Here is an 8835-nt window from a genome sequence, read left to right on the forward strand (position 1 = left end):
GTGTTTGTTACGGTGGCTTTAGTGGCGAAGAAAGTTTGTTAGGGTTCTGTTAGGGTGGCGTGTGTAGTGCGTGGAAAGAAAGAATTGTAACTGTGTTCTGGTGAGTTGGCAAAAGACGAATGGCTCTGTGTGATTGATTCTGACACCGCATTGATGAACTGGCCCCTTTTATAGGCTGCCATGTGGCCTTGGTGGCCAATGGCTTGTTGACATGTGTCCCTGGACTTGCTTGATTCGAACTTGGACCAATTTGGACTATGGGCCCATTTGCAATTTTGAAAAATTAAGGACCAATCTGTAAAATTAAAAAAAAAGACTAAAAACAAAACTTGACACTAATGGGGACTGTTCTGCAATATTTAAAAATTAAAGAAAAAAAGAAAAATAACAAAAAGGACTGAAATGCAAATGTTAGAAATTTAAAGGACTAAAGTGCAATTTTTTAGGGTTTTTAGGACTAAAATGAAAATAACAATAAAATTTGGAATAAAATTGGTAAATTGGAAAAAACGTAAAGTGAAACCAATAAAAGACACAAAATGGGCTAAAATGAACCAACTACTTAAATGAGGTACTTCAAAGTAACCTCTCTCTGCCAAAATTTCGTGTGAAATGACCAAAATGCCCCTAGGGACTAAAACGACTAAAAATGACTCAGATGCAATTTTAAAATGATTTTTTAACAAGGAATAAAAGCAAGAGTTTATTCAAACCAAATTTGAAAGACTCAGAGACAATTTTTAGAATTTAAACAGAGTTTTAACACATGAAAAGACTAAAATACCCCTAGGGGCTAAACTGACTCAGAATGACTTCAAATGCAATTTTAAAATGGATTTTGACATAGAATGGAAACAAAGACTCACTCAAACTATCTGAAAGGACTCAAACAATTTTTAAAAGATTGAAAGAAATTTTAACATAGGAAATGACTAAAATGCCCTTTTATGTGAATTTTGCAAGTAATATTGAAACAAAATGCAGAGGAAGATGTAATTGATCAGAGACATATCAAATGACCTGAAATGCAAGAAAAGAAGAATTGAGTTAGTATTTTTAGGTCCAAAATTAGGGTATAACACGGTGATTCTGTCAAAACTCACTACTAATATACACACCTTAAATATGACAAAATCAGTATCTATATACTATTTATTAAAATTAATGCCACATGAATTTCCATTTTTGCCCCTAGGAGGGGCAATTTGGTAATTTCATAATTAATGGCTTTGGTTGAGTGCCACCTCACCATTGCCGTATGAATTTCCATTTTTGCCCCTCACCAATTTTTTTTAATTATTTTTTAATTTTTATATTTTCAATAACTTTTAACTATTTTCCAATTTTTATATTTTTAATTATTTTTCAATTTTTTCTCTAAAATTCAGTTGCTTCTACATTGCCGTTGTGTGAGATTAAGGTATCGTTTGACCCGATTTTTTTTCAACTTCTTTACGTTTTTAAGGAGAAGTTAGGCCAAACACAATATCAATTAAGTACTTACTAAAAAAAGTACTTTTTTTAATGCATAAAATTGAATGGAATGAGCTTTGGCCAAAAGTGGTTGAATGTTACTTTAAAAAAGTACTTCTCGACAATTTATTTCACAAGCACCTTTTTTCAACTCACGATGGGAACATTTTCTTTTATTTTTTAATATTATATTTCAATATGTTTTTTTTCTTTCATTTAACTTTATTTTATTTTATTTTTTTGAACTATTCCATTTAATTTTTTAAGAACATTCCATTTAACTTTATTATCTTTTGTTCAAAGGAATTTTATTATCCATTTATCACTTATATATTTAATTTCAATATCTTATAATCATCACAACATTACAAATATTTTTATTCACGCTGTCATTTAGTGATACCAAATATTTTTATTTCCTTTCTTCAACCTCGCGAATATACACACACACACACACTTTAACATTTAGAGTAATATTTTATGTCCGTCTGTCTGTTTTTTTGTTACGCTAATGCATATAATTTTTTTTAGTGTTGCTTGATTGAGTGCTACCTCACCGATTTTTTTTAACTATTTTCCAATTTTTAAAAACTTTTAACTATTTTCCATTTTTTTTAATTTTTAACTATTTTCCAATTTTTTTCTCCCAAATTCTGTTGCTTCTACATTGTCGTTGTGGGAGATTAAGATACCGTTTGACCCGGGTTTTTTTCAACTTCTCTACATTTTTAAGGAGAAGTTAGACCAACTACACTATCAATTAAGTACCTACTAAAAAATGTACTTTTTTTAATGCATAAAATTGAATGGAATGAGCTTTGGCCAAAAGTTGTTGAATGCTACTTCAAAAAACAACTTCTCGACAATTTATTTCACAAACATCTCTCTTCAATTCACGTTGGGAACCTTTTTATTTTTTAATATTATATTTCAATATGTTTTTTTCTTCCATTTAATTTTTTAACCGTTCCAATTAATTTTTTTAAGGAGGTTCCATTTAATTTTATTACCTTTTTTTCAAAGGAATTTTATTATCTTTTTATCACTTATATATTTAATTTCAATATCGTTTAATCATCACAACCTCACAAATATATACACACACGTTAGCGTATGATTATTTTTATAAAATTGTAGATATCTTTTCTTCAAATAATGTATAGATGCCTAAAAAAATTATATATATATATATATATATATATATATATATATATCACACATTTATATTGTAACAAACTACGCATATCTTTGTCTTATTCAAAAAAACTAAACATATTTGTTTCCATGACACCAACAATGTAACAAATATAATATCACATAATATAAACTCTTATCTTTTTGAAAGACACCAAAAATATGATATTCTTATAACGAAATTTGTTATAGAGTATAATTGAAATAGAAAAAACCAACTATTTTGATATTATTTATGTTATTATTTCAGTTAGAGCTGTCAAAACGGGCGGGCAGGCCCTAACGGGCTTCGGGCTTTATCGGGTCGGGCAAAAAAGCCCGATTGGAAAATGGGCTTGAAATATACTACCCGAGCCCGGCCATACACGGGCCGCGGGCTTAACGGGCCGGCCCGTATTAAAAATTATATTTTTTTTGAAAAAAAAGTACTATAAAATACTCCTATAATTTTTTTTTATAAATAATATTTTTAATATGTTTAAATAATGTCTAGCACAAAAATAAATTGTAAATATTTTCATATAAACGTCGTAAACTAAAACGGCGAGGAAAACAATTTTAAATATATTAGATACGTTATGATTATAGATATTTATACATTCGATCTTTAAAATTATAAATAACGAAACGAGTAAATATAATTTTATATTACATTCATATTTGTGTTAATTCATTAAATTTTCACTTTTATTTTTTACTTTGATAATCAACTAAGTAAAGAATTATTTGAAAAATAAACATAATTTATAGGATTTTTTTTATTATGCGGGCTACCCGTGGCCCTTTCGGGCTAGCCCTAACAGGTACCGGGCTTTTTAGGGCTGGGCTAAAAATCCCTATCAAAATTCGGGCTCAATATTTAAGGCCCAAGCCCTATAATTAATCGGGCTAAACGGGCCGACCCGTTTTGACAGCTCTAATTTCAGGCTCCTTAAATTGTTTCTCCGATTCAAATATTTAACAAGTCATTTATATGTTGATACAAATTTGTATTCATGTTACACAAAATAAACGTTATTGAGTAAATATAGTATTTGTAAAAAAATATATTTTATTTTTAAACATTTTTACCCTTCAGAAAATATTTTAAACATTTTTTTATTTATTATGTTAATTCATAATAAATTCAAAGTTTCGTCATCGTGAGCTTAACTCAGTTGATAGGAACAGTGCATAAATATATGTCAAGCCCGGGGTTCGAACCTCAGACACCATAAAAAAAAAATCAAAGTTTGTATAATATTTTGCCAAACAACATTTAACATTAAAATAGCTTTAAAACTAAAAAAACAAAGAAACTAAACAACTTTAGCATCTTTCTTAATGGCCTTTATTTTAACTTTGTTTTCAAGTAAGTTTTAGACCGTAAAAAACCTTGGCCAAACAGTATCTAAGTTCAGCTGGGAACACTGTTTCACTTTCTTCTTCATAAGAGATCATTTACTTCCTTTTTTCATGGTTCTGAGACCATGCATGACTTGAGTTGACTGATTTTTATGGGTTGAGGGGTTCATTTTTCGACACTGTTTTAGTTTTTGCTTCATCATAGGTGGTGTTCTTCCTTTTTCACGACTCTGCATTTTAAGGGTTTTATTTTTTGTTTTATTTTTCAATTGTTAGTGGATTGTGTACCAGAAATTGTTATGTTGCATGGCTGTAGAAAAATCTTCCTTTGTTATGTGGAGTATAGTAGAGGTCATGATGATTGAATTTTAGCTCATGGTAAGGTTTTGACACAATTGTTATTTTAGCTTCTGGTACTATAGTTGAAAAAAATTGATGTATGTGGGTTATTTTAGTTCTTTTGAGTAATCCTAAAGTTGTAACAATTTTCATATTTGATTTATTCTTTCCTATATCATTGAGTCGTACGAAAGTTGATTGATGTAAATTTGTTTGTCATATCATTGAGGTCCAGAAATTTCATTGGAAGTAATGGAAATCAGCACATGGAACGGATTATCGGCGATGTGAAGGTTAGAAAGATTTGGTCGCAGTTGTTGCGAAATCTTTTATGGATTATTTACGTTGTTTGATGTTGCGCATTTGGATTTATCTCCGCATCTTTATATTTTTACAATATTTTAAAAAAGCTAGACCTAATTCTGAGTATAATTAGTTTTGGCAATGTATTGCAACTCAAGAAATTCTGACAGGTTACATTAACAGCTCAAAGTTGAAGGTCAAGTAGATTGAAGGCTCCTAATCAGTATGTCTTAATTGATATTTTGATTTCACAAGTTTAATGAGTTTCTAATATAACTAGGATTTTCCTTTTCAAATTATATTCATCACATAATTAGTGATTGTGTCCATAGTTTCTATACTGGTTCCATTCAAAAAAATTAATGTTAGTGAAGACTCCTTTAAAGTTACATTAGTCATCATATAACTTGTGCACTGAATGTACATAGACTTGTGCATTATATTAAGTGAATGAAGTCTTATTGTATATATGCCACCAATAAAATACTCTGAAACTAAATGTCAATCTCTGGAATATAATAGCAGGTAGCTTTTCTTCAAAAAAAAAAAAAAAAAAATAGCAGGCAACTTAGAATTTGTAGGTTAACTTCTTAATCTTTTATTTTTACAATGAACTCTATGCTTGAGTTTTTTTTTTCCCTACTTCTTTCTGGAGTTACTCAAAGTAAGTTTTTCTTTCCATTCATTACTTCATTAACATTATTTTATTTTAGACTCACTTTGAATTTCTATAATGTGTGGTGTACTTTCACTTTGTTTGCTTACAATTTGAACATCAAAGTAGAATTTTTTGAGTTTGGCTCTTTACAAGGACTTGAATTTGAGGCATTTCTCTTAGCACTGAAATCATTATAATGGTGTCTACTTGTGTGAACTTTAAGACCAATATCAAATTTAAGAAGAATAGCAATGTTCCGTAATATGAACATCTCTCCTTTATAATCAATTTTTTAAAAAATATGTAATTCAACCCGTGCGAAGCACGGGTTTGTAACTAGTAAATGATTTTAAAAATATCTCATTCCTTGTTTTGTCACGTGACTATATAAATTACATATGCGAATATTGTTTGTGACTTTGTGTTGTATATTCATCCTTTACTTTTCCACAAGTCATGTACTCACTACTATACTCAGGTGGCATTTAGGGTGGGTGAGGGAAAGATTTTCCCACCATAGGAAAATAGATTTTGGCCATTAGATTAAAGAGGAGCATAGATTTTATTATGGTCTTTCAACACTGTATTTTTTTACCTTGCCTTCAACCTTCTGTCAAACAAAAAACATTATCTTCAACCTCCATCGTAAACCACAACCACCACCAATGATTTTAATCTCTTCTCCATCTAGATCTATCCTGCTCTCATTCACTTACCTCGTTTTCCTCATCAATTGAAACTTTCCCAATTCTGCTCATACTCACAACCATCGTCCTCAACTAGTTGTAGTAGAGGTCATTTATTCGCGGCGAAACCACCACACTGGAGAGCGGTGGAGGAAGATGTGGCGATGGAAGTTCGACACATGCTCTATATTTTCTTTTCTCTTCATGTGCTACTTTTTGTTTTCTTTTTCTTTTTGACTGCTATCTTCTCCTTTGAGACGGTAATAATTCATAAAAAGTTGTGAAATATATGGTAACAATTACCTTGTAGCATTATAATTTTTAGACATTTCAATTTAATTTCTGATACTCCAACCACGAATGGTGTTTTAGGAACTTGGCAAAATAAGGAGTTCATACTTCATACTATAATAGCTTGGTGTTGAATAATCAAATTATAGGTGGTGGGTCAATCAGTGTGGTGGTGGGTCAATTGTAGTTTCATGGAGGTTGATGATAGTGAGGTTGAAGACAAAGTGAAAAAAGATATGGTGTTGACAGATCATGATAAAATATGTACTCCTCTTTAATTTAGTGGCCAAAATTTACTTTCCCATGGTGGGAAAATCTTTCCCTCACCCACCCTAAATGCCACCCTATACTCATTATGTATGACTGTATGAGAGAAAACATCATAATAGTAAGAGTTTATTCATAGCCACAAATTTAAATTTGATGTTAAGAAAATTACATACCATTGTAATGTATCTGCAATAGTGGACCACACGTATAGTACAAGCATGATGGTTAGGGGTGGAAATGGGCTAGGCCGGGCCGGGCTTTGTAAGGCCTAAGTCTAGCCTACTTCAAAAATTATAGGCCTGAGCCTGGCCTATTACCCGTCATAGGCTCATTTTTGAGGCCTGAGCCTGGCCTTTTTAAAGGTCTGATGAAGCCTGAAAGCCTATTTAAAAGCCTATTTTATCCTAAAGGCCTAGCAACACGTGTAAGCCTACTCCTAAATAGGCCAAAACTTATTTAGGCATAAAGCCCACAAATATGTTTGCTGCTAAATATTGAATTCTTACGAAGGTTTAATCACACCAATATATCAGCTACTAAATAACCAATCATATGAAGATTTGTGTTTATGGAAAAAAAAAACTTTAAAAATATCAATAATGGAAGATATGTTATATATGAAAAGCTTAATAGGCCGGCCTGATGGGCTTAATAGGCTTTTTTGCAAGCCTTAGCCTGGCTTGTTTAATTAAATAGGCCTTATAAAAAGCTTGAGCATGGCCTTGTTAATAAACGAGCTGGGCCGAGCTAGGCTTTAAATAGGCTAGGCCGTAGGCCCCTGTCGGACGGTCTGGCCTGTTCCCACCCCTAATGATGGTGATGGAAATATGACAAATCATAGTCCTATGGTTTTGGCCCATTTAATGTGAGTTTTTTTTTTTTTACGCAAAGCGAGTAGTTAGTAAAGTGAGAAAATTAATATTTGATATTTCTAACACACTCATATTGTACTATTCATTTCCATATTATATAATTATAATATCAATAATTAATTTGTTGATTAATGGTTGATATTATTCATTCTAGAAGACCTACCATAAAACTAAGAAGAGAGAAAATAAAATATTAATCATTTGCAATATTAGTGTTGAGTACGACTCAAAGTCACTAATTTAGACCGTAATATTTGAATATAAGTTGTATATTATAAACACTAATCATTCACTAATAATAGAAAGGAACAACAACTACTCTATAGTCGAAACGTAGAAACAATGCCCTAACTTCGCTACCAAACATTTTGTGTTTTTCTTTTACAATAGCCTTGTCATGAATGGCTTGCAAAACACAAGTGCAAATTGAATGCACTAATGGATAAATTATGCCAATGAGATATAACTGTAACAAGTCAAAAATGCATGAATTTGAAATTAATGGTACCTCCTCCAAGAATTTCATGTATAGATTTTTCATGTTCAAAAAGCTTTGCTCTTGTTGTAATTTCATTATCAGAATCAGATGATGTATTGTGTGCCATTTAAAAAAATATTTCTTAACTGATATATGTGTGTTCTTGCTTTGTGTTGCCGCTTGTTGATTTATATAATCTTTTTATGTACAAGCATAGGAAGTTCTATGCTCTATACTAAAGTAAGGAATGACTTAGGGTTAAGTTGAGGATGCCTTTTCATAAGTCTAAAGTATCTATGCTTATAGACGAGTCTTTTATGTTTGTGACCAATTTTTTGAATTTTTATGTAATCCACATTAAAGTTACCATGGTTGTAAATAACTGTGGTCAAGGTTGTGTATAGGATTTTGTGATTTAGGATGTTACTGATGCTACATTATGGATTGTGGTCAATCCGTTGTTGCAGTGTGAATTCATCACAACATTGCACAACTCTTAAATAATGTATAATAACTTAAAATTAGAGATATATTTGAGGGTTTAAACTATTGAAAGTCTTAAGGAGATAATTAAGATTATGTAATTTATGTTCAAATATAAACTAAAAAAGTTGTTTTCATCCATCTCAATTGAAAAATAACATGATTCTTTGTCTATTTTTCATGAGCCGCATCTTTTTGCGGCGGTAACGGTGTTTTGTCCCAGCTGTAACGACGTTTTGTCATGATTTTTTTTTTTTCATTTTGTAAAAACAGCAAAAAAAACATATGACTACCTATACCATTTGTCGTGGTTTTTTTCTCGGTAACAGACATTTTTTTATGGGATTGTAAAATTGTCCTAGTACTACTCATGTAAGAACAAGAGCAATTTTTATACAAATACAATCAATTGTGAGTTTTCCATAAAAAATAATCATATTTGAG

This window comes from Medicago sativa, chromosome 6 (genome assembly GCF_051527215.1).
Source record: "Medicago sativa cultivar Bolivia chromosome 6, Bolivia_mono, whole genome shotgun sequence".
In the NCBI taxonomy this organism is placed as follows: Eukaryota; Viridiplantae; Streptophyta; class Magnoliopsida; order Fabales; family Fabaceae; genus Medicago; species Medicago sativa.